Raw genomic sequence first — 18,094 nt, forward strand, 5'->3', positions numbered from 1 at the left:
GTTCGCTTTTTATGTTTGGTGGATCGAAAATATTAACCGATTGAACTATAAACGGTTCCTCAATAATTATCGACATTAAATACGATAGAAAAGAAAACTGAAATTTTTCGCAAGATTTTTTTGTGTGTATAATTTCGGTTAAACGTTCAACGATAGACATTTTTGTTATTTTATTTCTATAATTAACATAGTGGATGCTAATAATCGGCAAAATATCTATCGTTAAATTCCCATTGGTTTTAAATAGAAATTTTTGTGACTAAAGTGAAAATCGATGTAATATGCTCGGTGTTGTTGTTGGTTGAATGAATGAATAAAAATATGATTTTGCAAAGAAAATTATTGCATTGGAAAAACAATATACTTTAGGTAACTGAACTGAACATTAAAACATTAAAAAATCGAAATATCCGTACATACCGTGTTCAAGCTTGATGTCTTGTTGTAAAAAAAAGTTTTCGCTAAAAAAAATTAAATAAATTTTCCGGTTAATGACTACATTTTGCCAATACTCGGGTAAAATATTTTCTAATTACCTCGCGCAGATTTGTATTTATATTTAAAAAAAAAATTCTGTGACGAGAAAATCGTTTTTTTTCTGTTTACTTTTTTATTTTCATAAACGTTGTGAAAGCTCATTGTGTGTGATGATGGAAAAATAAAAATATAAAAAAAAATTGTTAGAAGATATAATTAAGTTGTTAATTATCGGTACCGACTTGCGGCACATTGTTTTTTTTTATTTAATTTATCAAATTGAGGTGACATTGTGTTGATTTCTTTCGGCATAATTTGAACAATTTTGAATTTGTTGTTTTGCTTTTCACTTTGGCAATTTTTTTTTGTTTGTTTTGGATACGATTGCTGTTTGGATAACCATTATTGCCTGGTAAGTTTAGCTTTTAGGCTTAGCATAAGAAGAGAATACGAAATTTTGAGTTAGTTCTTCAAAGCTTCTTTCTGATTAGATTGAAAACGTTAGCTGATTTTCAGAGATATTTGACGTAGATTTGAAAATTCTTGTTCTTTCAAAATATTAGGGATAGTGTACAGTTCATGAGAGCACGGAAAATGCCTACAAATGAGAGTTTACATCATGCATTAAAACAATTTGACGTATGGCTCATACATTTTAAGTGAACATACTATGATCGTACATTTTAAACATTTTTACTGAATAGTTCCACAAACTGTGTACTTAACTGTACAGTCGAACATTTTACAGAAGAAAAGAAATAACCGAAGAGAAAGATCAGACTGTTCAATTTTAAAGTTGAGTACACAGTTCGTTCAAAATGCATGCAAAATCGACCGTTGTTAAATGCTTGCAAAATATTTGACAGATAACGCCTATCGCGTGCAATATCACTAAAGGATATATCTCCGATATCTCAGAAACTACTGAACCGATTCAGATACATTTTTCTCCCTGAAAGGTAGTAAAAAGATATGAATTGTGAGCCTTTCAGGCAATTTTGTTTTTATCAAAATCGGTTCAGTAGTTTCTGACATATCGGAGCATAGAGTTATACTCGAGAGGTGCCAAGGTGGCGCTGTCATTATTTGAACATGTCTGGTTTCCCATATAATTATGTGGTCTCCTTTGATCGACAGCGCCACCATGCCACCTCTCGAGTGTAACTCTATGTGTCGGAGGTATGTCCTTTAGTAATGTTGCCCTCGAATATGTGTTCTGTCAATATTTTGCATGTGTCCACTTTGCAAGTATTTTCCATGAACTGTGTACTAGCCTTAAAAGTGCAGATCCTTACTCGGATTTTTCAATTAAAATCTAAACAAAATTCACGGGAAGGAAATAAAAATTAGTTTCATCAATCGCATTTTCATACCTGCTCTGTGGTACAAAGTTATGAAGCCTCGAGGAGTTTTATCTTGGTAAAGGTTTTTTAAAAATTGACTCTTCACAAATGCAACTAAAAAGCTCGTGCTTTTGTAACGATATTAAATTGATCAAAAAACAATTCTGAAGGTTTTTTTTAAACTCAATGCTGTACTGAAAAATACGAGGTGATTACAAAGTTTTGTGCCTCATTTTAATTTTAATTTTTTAAGAAAGCGTACGTTGTAAGCTCTTCTTGCAAAACAAATATTTATCGCAATTTTGAATGGGTATTCATCTAGAAAGATCGTGAGTCGGAAAAGTATAAATCTGTTAATTCGTTCACATATTCCTAGATTTAAAATCTTTTACTTCATTTGTTTTGAAACATATTTTTTGCTATATAAGTCGCCATAAGTCTCTGGTATCGTTATTTTTTGTCGTCATTGTCAATAACAGATGACGTATTATAATACTAGTGTCCAGGTCTCGCCGTCACGAAGAAGTATTACTGTCACTGATTTTAACATTTTCGTTGACGTTAGACTGATCATGTAATGATTTAACATTTTCCAAGTTTTTCTAATAAAATTAACGAAATGTTGAATCTGATGACGTGGCCTAATTTTCCTTCATTTCGTTAATTTCCTCAATATTCAGAAATTTTAAATTTGTAAAAAGATTTGTCTCTTGATTTTCAAACAATCTGTTTAGATATTATTGTGCACTGGCATACCTACGGAGCACATTTTATCATCCGATCTCATATTTTCCCGACGACTTGAACAATACAAACCTTTGAGAATAGTCGTGATAACCAACACAATTGATCAGAATGGAAACAAATGAAATTTTGAATATCAGTCCGAAATAAGGATGCTTCATTCTCTGCTTTAGTTGCACCACTCAGGTCATTTCCCTGTACGATATGACCTTTATCTTCCTCAACTTATTTAGTGATCACAAGAATATCCGAAGATTAAACTTCAAATTGTTGATCAGAATTGTGTGCAACAAAAAACCGCAGTAGCAACAAATCGTGATGTCAGTAAAAGAATAGACAATTTTTTCCTGTTTTACTAAACATCTTAAAAGTATAAGCCGATTTGAATTCCCATCTGTCGATGTGGTGTCGTCATATTTGTATTTGAATGAACTATCACGCGAACTATCAACATTTATCAAAGGGTTATAGCAGACTGCTATGCGCCAGTTTTCCTTTGTATCAATGAGTTATGTGAAGACGGGTTGGGACCGATAAAATAATTCGCTCAAAAGTCCGAAAGATCTAAGAGCTTAACGCAGTATAACTAACTGATTGAACATCTCTATCCAAAGCCCGATTTCAGGCCGCATTCCATGCGGAAATGTTGGCTGTTAGTTATGGTTTCTTGCTCTTGAACTACAAAAACGTAAAAATTTCTACATCTCGCACCGTCATTACATCCGAAACCATTCCATATACATTCACCGTTCGTTTAAATCACACTCAACTTTAAATGCCTATTAATTGACCATAATAACATTAAATAATAAATTATTTAGCATGTCATTATACCTTTCAGGTAGCATTGTAAATTTCTTAAACAAATATTGACACCTTTGTGTGTACACTCAGTGCTGCACTTCCCATATATTTATTAAAATAAAAACCAAGAAGAGAGAAATATAATACAACACAAACCTTACACTGTGTGTTTTCCCATGTAATATTAATGTGATTTAAGTATTTTTATGTTGTGTGGTATGTCGGCGCTTAATATTAAACTGCCTTTTTTCGGACGGGAAAAAATGCATTTAACAAAACAAAAACATTTTTTTGTGTGTGTCCATTAAAGCAACGAAGAACCAAACTAATTTATTTGTATACGACACACAGAACCACAACAGAAGAGAAGCGCATCTTAAATACAGACAATCGCATTAAATAAGGCACACCATGACCATGCTGCTTACCAGCAGAGAAACAAAATTATATTTTTATTAAAAAACAAAAAAAAAGTTTTTTTTGTAAAGAAAGATGAAGAGAACAAAAAAAAACGGCGATGCAACAGGTGTGTGTCATATCCAGCATAATATTTTTTATAAATTATTGTTGGGCACACGGTGGCTTCTTTTGAGGTGACAAAAAGCTTGCAATGAAAAGAGATGACTGCCTAAAAACCGCCATAAGGTCAAGGTTACAAAATTCTCTTTTTTTTGGTTATTTTATTCAAATGTAAAAGAGCCGCTCACATTGAATACGAAATTCACATTTTAACGGAAAGCTTGTGTTTGTGTGTATATAACATTTGCTCTATGTGGCATAGATTTATGATTTTTTAGCCAAACAATGGAAATTTAAAATAAAAATTTTTGTTTGATCGAAGACGTTCTTCGACGATAGATTTTGTGCTTCCTTTCCGGGTATAGAGTTGTGGTGAATTCTTTTTTCTTGAGCTAAGCAGTGAGTGAATAACTGTTTGGTGTTAATGAATCCATTGCTCAAATATAGACTGAGCTAATATTTGAACAATTACACAATGTTCATCATAGATGTGATTCATCGACATCAATCTCAACGTATACAACAAGATTACAAATTGATTGACTTTTAGCTTCGTTATTTCAAAGAACTGTCGGCATTTCTGTGGTTAGGTTTTGAGTAAATTATTTGAATTTTGGGTATCGTCTATATTGGCGACTTGCAACATATGGGGCGTCGCTTAGCGGTAAATTATTGTACTACTCGATTTTAGAGAAAACTAAATTTTAAAATCTATCCGAAATCCAGAGTCTATCCAGAGTCACTGTTTGAAATCAGCCACTTTTTGGTTGGATTTTTGACATTTTCTGTTACTTTGAAAATGTTTATTTTTGAAAGTTTTGGTTGTACTTTTCGCCAGGTCTTCCGTCTTTGAATCCAGTAGCTTTACATTAAAGAAATTCAAGTCTTTAAACCTTTCACACAGCAAGCAAGCATTTACCAGTATAATTATCGAATCTGTTACTTCTTTTGTTAGATTTTTTTTGAAGATTGATGAGGAATACTTTACTTCATTAGTATTAAAGAACATTTTATATAAAATCAAAGTATCCAGAGTTTCGCTTAATTTGTTCATCCCTCACGATTAAAATTGTTATATCTGATTGATCCGACTTATGACATTTGACATCGTAACGGGAGTATTACGGGAGTTAGTCATTGTGATGATCTCATTAAACGCACTTTGTCTACTATTTCACAGCCTTTAATTGTGTTGAGTGCAATTTATTGTGATATTTGCATTCGCAGTTTGTAGAATTATTATTAAAGTAATAAATCTACCTAGGCATGTTCGATAATTCATTCGATTGATAAAATATCGATTATTTCTTGGAAATCGATTATCGATATCTTTCAAAAGTCAATATCAATCGAACGTTTTATCGATAATCGATATTTGATTGTTGATAATCGGATAAGTATCGATAAAAAGGATTAAGATGAAATTGTCTTAGTAAATTAAAGCCGGCCAAAGCTTACCTCCACTGGCTCTTTAAGGTTGTTTTCTAACCAAATTAGTTTGTTTGGGTGTCAATCTAATATTTTTGTTAAAACACGGATGGTTCCGAGCTTCAGTAATTGACAAATATCAATCGAATGTTTTATTGACAATCGATAATTAATTGTTGATAATCGATTATTGTCTTCGAATATCGATTATCGATAAAACATTCGATTGATATTGTATCGATTATTTTGAAATTTTATCATCGATTGATGATATTTTTTAGTGAACATGCCTAAATCTACCGTCAGTGTGATAGTTAACCATAATTTTTGCTTAAGTTTAATTCGAAGAATTTGACGAAATTATTTTTTTCGGTTTTAAGGTTGATCCTGTGACTTAGCAATAGCTAAGTTGGTCACTTTTGTATCGGCTAAAAAATAGTACACTAAAAAAACTATTATTCAAGTGAAGTGACACTGAAAAAATTCTAAACAAATACCTCACTTCGCGAGCTGTCAACTTCTGAGAATGTTAACATTTAGTGTAATTATCGAATCTGTCAGTACTCTTGATGAAATTCAAGAGAAAATATTCTGAAAATCTATTACTTCATAAGTTTTACGATTTAGATAGATAAGACAACATTACCAGAGCTAGTCGCTTATTTTTGCTGTCGTTTAGCGATAAAACGACGAAGCCTTTAGAAATAGTACTTTACTATAACATGGAAGGAATTTGATATTTCGTATCCAGATGAGTAAAAGTATCCGATGGCTTCAGCCCAACGTGCTTTTACTCATCGTAATAAGAAATATTTCCCGATTGTAGTATAACGCTTTTCTTTACTAAGGAGGGAAAGACCACAATCCCTTCCCTAATAAAGGAAATATAATTTTCACGAACTGTTTTTTAAATGGAATGCTTAATTTCAGGCGGCATATTCGATTTTAATGCACTCATAACTTAACCTGTGCTATTGTTTTGATTACAATCAACACATAAAACGTTATTATGTATACAACATGCAAATTAACATAAAAATAGATTCTAAATGAAACGTTAGAAGAAAAAAACTTATATTACGAACGACACACCTTCTCGATCAAATAATAATCAGTACATGAGTTGAGTTATACTGCGCCTATTTCTCATTTTTTTTCTCATCAAAATTAACAACTGCTGTTTTGTTTTATCGGGTATAACTATTAAATCGAAGCAAAACGTTAGATACGAAAACGTAAATTTATGTATAAACATTGGGAGTATAACCGTGTACAGACAATTATTATAAACACATCAATCCGTTAATGCAATTAAAATTCAATTAAACGAATTCGAAAAGCGAAATAAAAGAAAATGAAAATCCAAAACAAAATACCATAAAAAAGTTTGGTCTTTGAATTAAAATTTTTCATTATAAAGAGAAGCGAAAAAAGCAAAAGTATTTAGTTATCGTGTCTGGGTAAAAAACAATATTTTTATTAAATAAAAAAAATAATTAAAATCCATTTTTTTATATAATAAACTTATGTCTACCAAGTGTAAAATTTAATTTATGAATTACAATTTTATTAAATACGAAAATAATAATAATAAAAAAATTTTCTCTATAAATATTCGCATAAATTTACAGAGTTTTGTGTTTGTTCCATGCACAATTTTTTTTTTCATTTTCAAATTAAAGAAAATTACATGAGCAGGTTAATTGCACAATAATTAAATGATTTACAATTCTTTTTTTTATACTGCATGGCGTTTCATAAGGTGGATATTAAAAGTACAATAAAAGTGAAACCAATTTATGATTTTCAAATTAATAAAAAAAAATTATATTTTCAATATTATTGAGTGTAATGTATCGGTGATCGGTGAGGTCAGTTATCCTTGTCTTAGGTCACGATTTCCTTTATTTAACATTTTTATGTTCTCGACTTAATACGTACTGTTTTATACGATTATTGTTAACAGATTTGCACGAAGAATTAAGCGAGGAGGAAATTAAAAAAAAAATTTAAGAATTCTGTCCCTGAACGACGACCTTTCACACAAAATAATACTTCACAAATGGCAGACGACTCGGCGTTTTTCCTCAACGATGTTTTTCTTATAAGTAATTTCTGTCCACACTTTTTAAATTTTCTCAAAGGTTTCTATCTGTTGCTTTTGACTCAATTTTTAAGAGCAATGGACCCTTTGCAAATTTGCAGCCTAAATAATTTATAAGAATTTACAGAATCTGCAAAGGTTTCTCCAGGTGGGATAAGTTATCACCTACAAACCAATTTTTCCATTAAGTGTACCACATTTTTGCGTACTTTATTGGTTTTACTTTTTCAAAACACGATTTTGGTTCAGAGAAATCATCAAAAAACGAATATTTTTCAGTCGTTCAAATCTCTGTATTCGGCGCATAATCAGGGCTTATTGTTAATAAATTTATTTAAAGAATTTACTGAGACGAAAATATTCATAGAAAATCCTTCGTCATTCAAAAGAAAATTCTTAGAAAATCCTTCAAAATTTTACGAAACCAAATCCTCAAATTCATAAAAAAATTCACAGAAAATCATAAAAAAGAACCTGCAAAATGTTTGAAAATCCATTCAGATTCAGAAAAATCCTTGGAAAACTAAAGGAAAACCCTTGAAAATCGTCTTTTTGAAATTCATTTGCCAAAGAAATTTACAAATACCTCCCCCCGGAATTTAACAAAATTAGGTAAATTTTAGTAAATTCGGTAAAGAAATTTACCACCTGCGCAGACGTCGTCACCTAAACCAATGTTTTGGGAGTAAACAAAGAGATCTGCGTCACATGTTCCCTTTCCTTTTTTGACTCATATTTACTACCCAATAGTTTTGGAAAAACCGTTGGAATTATTATAAAACAGTTTAGGAAATTTTGAGCTTTGAAAATCTGATAAATGGAACTAGCAGAATTTCAAGCCCTAGAATGATCTAACTTCTATGCTACTTATGCTAACCCCTATGGTAAAGACGTCGATAACCTCAAGATTTTCGTTCAACTCTCTTTGAAAAAACTTCTATTAAAAGAAGTAACAGATTCGATAAATACACTTGCGATATTCTAGCGGTCTGTGGAAAGTTTATTTTAAAATGAAAATAAAAGAGAAAATCGAAACAGTCAAAATTCCGTCAGATTTGGGGACTCTTGATATGAACAATGAAAGTATTAGCCTACTTCAACCGACCGAACCTTCAAAAGCTGACCATTCAATAATAGTTCATTCACGTTAGCACAGAATAGAAATAAAAAATCTTCAAACGAAAAGTGATCGTACAGTTACTCTGACAATTGATTCGCTGAACAGACCATAACAAGTAACAAGTATCGTATTGATGAAACTCTGTGTGACGTCTCTTTGATTGCATTGTTCCGTTTCCTTTTTGTGCTGTGAGCGACGACACACTTCATTCAATTACATCAGTTTTAATTAAATGAATTAAACATATCGGCAGAAGTTACACGTTTTTCGAATTGTATTAGTCACCACACACAGAATTTAAAAACAATCAGGAATTAACCTTCTTCATCAATTCATCAAACAAAAATTTATTATTCTGTTGATTTGTCTCTTTCAACTGAATTTCAAATGAAGACTATAGAGAAACGACATACCGCTCTTCCACGATATTATTCCACCATTCAATTATGCATGAAGCAACACCTTCGCGCTGAATTAGCTTGACATTGCATTTTGCTCAAATGTTTCGAAGACCTCGTTCGAATCTCATAATAAAATACCACAATTACCACAATGTAATGAATTATTCAATTACATTTTTCGTGTGTTGTTCATTGAACAAAAAAAAAATTCTTTGAAATATTAAATTCATATGAAACATGGCGTTGATTGCAGATTTCAACAGTAACAGAAAGACAGTCAATCACAAAAATAGGTGCAACTGAATGTCTCTTAATTACTAATGGGCTTCAATATTCGCGATAGAGAAAAATCTGTTCCTCGATTCTAATTTCATTACTCACGAGAGATCAATGTCCCTGGCAAATTGCTTCATTTTATAAACAAAGCTGACATAATTTTACAGTGAGATTGATATGTTACTCATCGAAATTGCCCATCCAACCTCCCGAATTTAAATTTTACTCTTTTCATTCGTTAATGACTCCTTTGACCGTAAACTATGCTCGCTATAATCGTAAATTGTTTCACTAATTGCAAATAAATATTTCAAAATGTATTATATTCCACTCAACATCTGCAAATTCTGCATCCCATGCAAGTACACACGAGCTATTATAAAATGATAAAATAAAAAGAAGACAAAATTGTATGTAGCATTGTGGGTGTGTTTGATATGAATGTGATTATTGTGAACTTTAAAATTTATTTCGTTAATAGTTTTTACATTTGCCTTACCTCTCGCGTAATGTACCAAAAATCAGATTTTATAGTTGTATGTAGACTTGTAGAGGATTTATAGAGTGGGTGGAAAGAGTGATTTTTTCAACCAAAAATAATGTCTTTACCATTGGCCGGTTTATCCATCGGCAGTGATCTTTTGTTAATTTCCGAGATAAATTTAAGAAGTTCCCTTTTACCAAAAATATCCTTTTATCCAAGGGACAAGTTAACTAAATGGGAGTGACCACTCCAGCCTCTTTAGTAAAACGTTCTCTTTGTTTCTGATTACAATTTTTAGTCAATTTCTAAATACTTCAATGTGAGACTCGACACACAAATAAGTTGAAAAATAGTGATTAAAGGCATTAAATCCTCGTCTTCCTCCTAAATCATTAAATCTCTAACTTTCTTTGTTTAAAGTATCGCATATTGATCGATACCGAATCTAGTACTTCTTTAGTTTTATCGTAAGTTTTGTTATATGATAATGCTGTTTGGAAACTAAAGATCAATTGTAACAGAATTTTTGTTTTTTGTGAACCAACTTCACAGCTATGACATTTCATGGATATTTCACCAGAGTGAAGTTATATAACCTAAAAATACAGTGCAAAGAATGAAGTATTGAAATCAAATTTTAGCGTCTCTACAGGCCAGCCGTTTCCTATACAAGAGAAATCCCTAGTCAAATCAGCACTGTACTATGGTATTCACAATATCTATTTCATAACACGTGACTTAATGGAAATATTGGACAAAAAATGTAAAAATTGGGTAATGAGGAATTTCGCGCCGGTTTCATTCACAATGAATCACAAAGTGACATTTTCCTTATACAAAATTTGTAATTTTCCTTATTATTGTGAATCATGCTGGCGCCAGAATTCTGGCAACCGAAAATTGTCATTCCACATCATACGCGAAAAATTCCAGTTAAGTTCCAGTTATTACAAGTTAGAAAGACGATTTTATAAGCAGTAGAGCATTTTTACAAATGTCGTCTTTACTCACTATAATAACTATTAACTACTCTCGTAGCGAGTTCTTTTGTTTAATGTGTCGTTGTTGTTTTCGACACATAATCTTTTACTTCTTTTGTTTTAACATACAACATTTTGCTATATAAGTCATAATCAAACCAGATTTCATATCGTTTATCTATACATCATCACTGTCGATAACAGATGACTAACCGTTTTGTAAAAGAATTCATTAATTGTTGTGCATGAAGGTGTTGAGTAATTTCGCGCCGAGTCATTCACAATAACCCACAAAGTGACATTTTCCTTATACAAAATACTAATCAAATTGAAATTTGGAACTAATGTTCGAAACACCACCAAAGCAATACAACATTCAGAATGAAAATTAATTAATCTTTTGTGAGCTCTTTTACACAAAACGAGGAAAATAAAAATTCGACCCACCCTAGACAGATAAGTTAATTTAGTTTTACTGAGGCGGTGCCTGATGGATAAATATCTTTATAATATTTTTTGCATATCAGCCCAACATCGGCAAAATATTATTATTATCGAATTCGTTTAATTAAAGTTCGTTTTATTTTATCGAGAAATTTTATTTACAATAATAAAACTCTTGCGAAAAATTTATGCGTATAGCCTTTGTACGCCCACGCCTTAATTGTCGGTGATAGCGCGCATACATTTAGCATTTAAAATAACACGCGACAATTTGTTAAAAAATTTATTAAATACAACACTCAACTAGTAAAGCACATAAACGTCAAAGGTTTTCTAATAAAATTATAATAATGCAATTTCATTTAGTTTAATGTGTAATAATAATGATAATAGTGCCTGCCATGCCATACACCATCTACACGAGAAATTGAGAATGAAATCGTTTTTTATGGTGTTATGTAAAGTGGCTGAATGGCTATAGGAAGATGGCAATTAAATATTGAGATAATTTTTCATTAGCATTTCATTAGAAGTAAAACTAAAATGTTAAGACATCGAGCAGACAGTAAATTGCTCTAAATATACTCGAAATAATTTCAGTTTTCATTTTTTTTTTCCAATTTCATTTAGTGTTTAAGTTTATTCATTCTGATCCAGGGCTTACTTTAGAGAATTTTAATTCTGAAAATTCCGAAAATTCTGAAAAAATTCCGAAAAAGTTCTGAAAAATTCCGAAAAATTATTTCAGAATTTTTCGGAACTTTTTCGGAATTTTTTCAGAATTTTCGGAATTTTCAGAATTAAAATTCTCTAAAGTAAGCCCTGTTCTGATCCTACGTCATTCCTGATACTATTTCTCATAAACTTTCATAAGGCCGTGCTAGAAACTACTAGTCATCTATTATCTGCATTGACAACGAAAATAAGAAATGAATTCTGGTCAGTGCTGTCTTATATATTGGAAAATGTATTATTCAACGAAAGAAGTAAAAGATTTTCCACCAAACATTAAAAGATGCGAACAAACGGAGTAACAGATTTAATCGTAAATGTGGCGATTACTGTTTATGAAATGTTAGGGCAAATAGTTATCTACGGTAATCTAGTGCATCGATTCAATGTTCAGACCATCTGTTGTTCAGAGTGATCTTGTTGCAATAGCCATGGTTAATCCGTCGATGTTACAACAATGAAATTTGAATGATTCAAGGTAATTTCTGCTGTGTTGAGCCAGAACAACCTAATGTCAACTTTTTTTATTATTAGTTTTTAAAAAATTTGATGTTTTTGGATATTAAATGAAAAATATCAATTACAGTGAACGACATCTCAAATGTCTCACTGTCAAATTTTTCTGAGAATTTTATTGTGTCATTGCAAATTCACAATGACATTCTCTGAAAAAAATGTCAATGAGACATTTGAGATGTCGTTCACTGTAGGAAACATTGATAATCATAGAGCCCAAAGCTTGCAAAAGATTCTCTATTTAGTAGAGTACCCCAGGCTTCGCTCGGGACGACTATATTTTGAAAGAATTTCAATATTTTCCACTCAAAAACTCACAAAAAAGAAATGATGCGTCAAATAACGCATGCAAATAAAACAAATTTCGAGGAGTCAGTCTGCCAAGTTTGAAGTCTCCAGTACTTGTCGTGCAATCAATTTGTTTGGGCTTCACAGTCTCAAACATTTGTGGTACTTAATTTACGGTAATTTATGCTATGATGAGAAGTTGCATGACTTTTTTATTGAACCGTTGTGGCCTATCTTTCATCTTTGGGATCACAACGATATGACACAAAAACAATACTTTTCGTTCAATGATCATGTGAATCCTAATGCATTGTTGTCGGTGTCCAATTCAAAATAATTTTATGTGAAAGATTATAAATTTGGAATTGTTTCTCGAAACAATAATATAATAAAGACAAAAAAAAACATTGACTAATTAGCGATGCTAAAATGCTGCTCACAAGCTCATTAACGGCAGAGAGAAGAAGAAGAAAAACGAATAAAACTCCAACATAGCAATTGTCCCGGTCATATAGGTCCAGCACTTAATGAATGAACAAAATTGGTAATTAACGAATCTTTATAATTTGAAGATTTTTGTTCGTATTATTCGTATAGCCACCAAACAATGAGACGAATTTATATACAGTTTTCGAGGCAATTATAATGATAGGTTAACAGTCACAAACTTTTGACTAATGCACATCAATCATTTTCTATTTTCAGTCGTTCGGACAATAATACGGTCCAATTTTTTGTATAGCAGCAGTGGCTGTTATAGCAGGTAAGAAGAGAAACACTATTTTTTTGAGTGGAATTCATTGTTTAATACAATAAAGAGACCTAATTATGTAAGATATGAAACGGTATTTTTGTTTGAAAATTTTGTTGTTTTTTTTCGGTTTGATTTTTGATTTTGAATTTTTGATTTGATATTATAATTGTTACACAAATCTCGTTGGTGCTATAGTTTCGCGTATATAACTTGGTATATATACCTACTGGTACAATATCTGCATACAGATATAAATTTAAGAGTTCATTGACGTAACCCTTTTTATCTTAAGCTTTAAGAGTTTTTTTTTCTTCATTATGATTTATGATTATTATGCTAATAAACTTGAAAACAAAACAAAAAAAAATATTTACAAACGAAAAAGAGTTAAAATTCGCTGTGTTAATGTGTGTGGCTGCTGCTGCTGATTTTTTTGTATTATTATTTAGTGGGAAAAGAAATCTCACCACATTTATATTCACCATTGCATTGGCCTTCAGACTGGATTGGAATAATTTTTATTTTTAGTACGAAAATCACAAAACTCTTTTTTTTATTATTTCATTTTAGACGTGATAATTAATTTAGCTTGAAGATCTTTTTCGTTATGTTTTGTGGTGTTTTGAAATGAAATTCTCATGTGCTATTAAGGCTTAATGAATTTGCCAAATTATTTATTTCCGCTTAGAGGTTTCCAATTTTTGTATTTTTATATTATAAAGCGTGTGTGTTTGTGTGTGCTCACAGAGCTAACATCACATATATTTAACACGGTAAATAATATGTGCATGCTACTATTGTATAGCTTCTGTGATGAAGGTTTTTCTGATTAATTTTTTTTTGCCGTAAAATTTAAATTAACTTTTTTTCGAATCATATTTTTGTGTGTTACAAATAAAAAAGTGCAAAGTAAACAGTTTTTTGTCAGCGGACATCTTTCGAAATTGACCAAATTCTCAGCCATGATATGATAGAGATACATCTATAATTCACCTATTTGTTTTCAAGACACACATTTCGAAACTTTGTAACATTAGCGACATTCAACTTAAACAGAGACTTGAGTTTTTTTTAGCAATTAATTGTTAAGTAGGTGAAATTGTTAGCTCTTTTTACTGCAAGCTATTGAACCAATGAGCTGCTGAGCCGATTTTATAAAACTTTTTTCAGAGTCATCGCATTATTTACATAACAAGCGATAAAACGTCGAAAAGTAGAGTTTTCGTTTGAATTTTGTTGATCCGAGACGAAGCCAATAAAACACACGAAAACGAGACTTTTGGAGGGTAATAGGCCACTTTCAGCCCCTGGAAAAAACGAAAGCGTGTAAAGTACTGTTTTCGGTCATTGTGTTGTTGAAGCCTTTCGGGCTATACCGTTCACAGTCACAGAAATTATGTCGGATTTCTATTGATGAGGCTTTAGTGTAATAGTACAATTTTGGTATAATCGATGATCGATGATGTATCTTCTCAAAAGTTGTATTAATTGATAATAAATGACCTTGCGATGTCATTGATCACGAATTGTTCCTTTTCTTCCTCTCGAGCTCCTGCAAGTGCCGCAGTTGTGTTTGAACCATATGTAGAGTAAGAAGCATAAGAACAAATCTTTAAAATAGAATTTTATACGGAAAAAGTTATAGAACAGCATATAACTCGACCAGCGTAGGTGAATACGAATCAGAAGTTAAATTACCGTAAAATTTCTGCCCGTGAACTGTTACAGCTTTATTCACGATGTCATGAACGCATCAAAGATCACAGTAAAGAGTACACAATTCGTGATAATCGTCTGAAAAATGCTTTAAGAATAGTGAAAAACGATTGAAAATTTTTGACAGTGAATGTATGAGCGATCTGTCAAATTTTTTAAACGGTCATTTTTCAGACATTTTTCACATATTTCACTGTGTACTAGCCTTAAAATTTGTAAGGTGTAAAAAGTACGAAAAAAAATCAAATTTGGAGAAATGTTTTCGCTAACTGACTCAAATTACTCGTTAACTATGGCTTCGTTTGTACTCGAATTCGGTTCAAGTATTTATAATTAATTCAAAATTAAGCGTTCAAAAAAAAGTTAAAATTAATTTATGTTTGCATTAATGATGACTAAAGTAAACAGCGTGAAATCTTAGCTTTACACGGAGGCTTTACACTTTAAAATGCCGCCTAGAGAACAACCTGTAAATGTATTTAGGCGAGAGAGATAGAGAGAGAATTAATAATCAAAAATGTTTTTCTTTTGTTGCCTTCTTGAACGAAACAATTTCTTGTATACACTGCATAAATCGGCATATGAACCAAAAAACCTAAAAAATTTGTTCCGGTCTGTTAAATATCATTTACGAAAATATAAATAACCCACCGCGCCGCCGAGATAGAATGAACTATTCAAAATGTATTACAATATTAAAAACGAAACATTTAAAACTCAAAAGTAAAATAAAAACCAAATCCGAATCGAAAAACATTAGATTCCAATCTTATTGTAACATGAAAAAGTAGGCGAGAGAATATTTTCATATTTCTAATTTTAAATTTAATTTTTTTTTCTTGATTTATTACAAACAATTGAAGTTCTGAGATTAATTTCGGAGATTAAAAGGTTTTATGGTTTATAAGACATCTCCCCGTCCTTAACTTGAAAATTCCATTCTCAGTTCTCGCGCGGTCTTCGATCTTCTTTTTTTTTGACAATGAACTCGAATTTAGGTCAAGCGGTTTTTTTTTGTATTTTTCGATTAAAAAAAAGCTTCAGAATTGTTTGTTTATTACGTAAGACCTGTACCTTTTGTTTCAGAGAACTGAGCCACACACAAAAAATTTAATTGAAATTATTTTTCAATTTTTGTCCATTATTATGATCTCATTTTTCAATTTTAATTCTTTTCCCACAATTAAATTTGTGCAAAGAAATTTATTAATCTGCTTTGCGAATCGGATGATGGTGGATCAGAACGGTTGAAAATGCTTTTTATGGAACACACAGAGTTCAACCTACAAAACCTTGTGTGCAAACACTTTGTGCCTTGTTCTCGGTTTTTTTTTTATTTGACAAAAAAAACGAATATTTTATCGCCTTCGTGTAAATGATTGCAATTAATTCTTTTTTCCCATATATACCACTTCTTTGCCCTCACTCACCAAACTCTTACATAATTTAATGGCGTTTTTATGTTCTACTCTTTTTATTTTAATTATTTCGTATGTTAAGGCTCCGATTTAATTTATTTCGCATTTTGGGGCATAAAATATATTTCGAAAAATGTGATTTTCTGATAAATGTGTTTATTTTTTGCTCAGATACACTCGATTTTGATGCAATAAATTACCGATGCAATGTAAATAATTTTTCGTGCATTTTACTGTATGTTCGGATAAAATAAATGGACCGCGACCGAAAAAACAACAACCGTCAAAGATTTAGATATAATTTTCGAAAAAAGGACAGAAACTTGATTTATTGAACGATGTTATTGGTGTCAGCATCTTATCACCTCCATGTTTTATATGGTATGTGACCTTCCACTTATTAACACTCATTGCGTTCTCGAAGTGTTCATATACGAAGATAAAATGTTTTAAAGGCTAAAGGATTACAATGCTTAAATTTAATATGGCTGGTAAAAGCAACAAAAATGGAAGTCTATGTCTACTGTCAACCTTTCACAGATTGTAATCTTATGACCAGTTTAATTAAATGTCGGATCTAGTAATTCTTTTGATATTTTTTTGAGAATCACAAACTGAAATTCATGAAAATCTATTACTTCAATAGTTCACATACGAGTCCGCTGCGCGGAACTTTTACTACATATTCGATTGATATTCTTCGTTTTCCTATTGAATTGCAGAAAAATCCAGTAGACATGTTACTAAGACTCTTAAGGCCAGTTCATGGTCGCATATATCGCAAAAATGTATGTGAGTATGAACTGGCCTTAAGGCCAGTTCATGGTCGCATATATCGCAAAAATGTATGTGAGTATGAACTGGCCTTAAGGCCAGTTCATGGTCGCATATATCGCAAAAATGTATGTGAGTATGAACTGGCCTTAAGGCCAGTTCATGGTCGCATATATCGCAAAAATGTATGTGAGTATGAACTGGCCTTAAGGCCAGTTCATGGTCGCATATATCGCAAAAATGTATGTGAGTATGAACTGGCCTTAAGGCCAGTTCATGGTCGCATATATCGCAAAAATGTATGTGAGTATGAACTGGCCTTAAGGCCAGTTCATGGTCGCATATATCGCAAAAATGTATGTGAGTATGAACTGGCCTTAAGGCCAGTTCATGGTCGCATATATCGCAAAAATGTATGTGAGTATGAACTGGCCTTAAGGCCAGTTCATGGTCGCATATATCGCAAAAATGTATGTGAGTATGAACTGGCCTTAAGGCCAGTTCATGGTCGCATATATCGCAAAAATGTATGTGAGTATGAACTGGCCTTAAGGCCAGTTCATGGTCGCATATATCGCAAAAATGTATGTGAGTATGAACTGGCCTTAAGGCCAGTTCATGGTCGCATATATCGCAAAAATGTATGTGAGTATGAACTGGCCTTAAGGCCAGTTCATGGTCGCATATATCGCAAAAATGTATGTGAGTATGAACTGGCCTTAAGGCCAGTTCATGGTCGCATATATCGCAAAAATGTATGTGAGTATGAACT

At 31.8% G+C, this 18,094-nt stretch overlaps 1 protein-coding gene across 1 annotated transcript in view; it reads left to right on the plus strand.

The window, feature by feature from the left end:
* Window positions 1-429: 429 nt before the first annotated feature.
* The window catches only part of LOC119084002 (probable WRKY transcription factor protein 1), a 140,751-nt gene continuing 123,086 nt past the window's right edge, over window positions 430-18,094 (plus strand). Inside the window, exons 1-2 of the mRNA XM_037193814.1 lie at window positions 430-889; window positions 13,366-13,423. The gene's annotated coding sequence lies outside the window, so the exon portion shown is untranslated. The remainder of the gene's footprint in view (window positions 890-13,365; window positions 13,424-18,094) is intronic.

The sequence above is a fragment of the Bradysia coprophila genome, unplaced genomic scaffold, assembly GCF_014529535.1.
Source record: "Bradysia coprophila strain Holo2 unplaced genomic scaffold, BU_Bcop_v1 contig_732, whole genome shotgun sequence".
NCBI lineage: Eukaryota > Metazoa > Arthropoda > Insecta > Diptera > Sciaridae > Bradysia > Bradysia coprophila.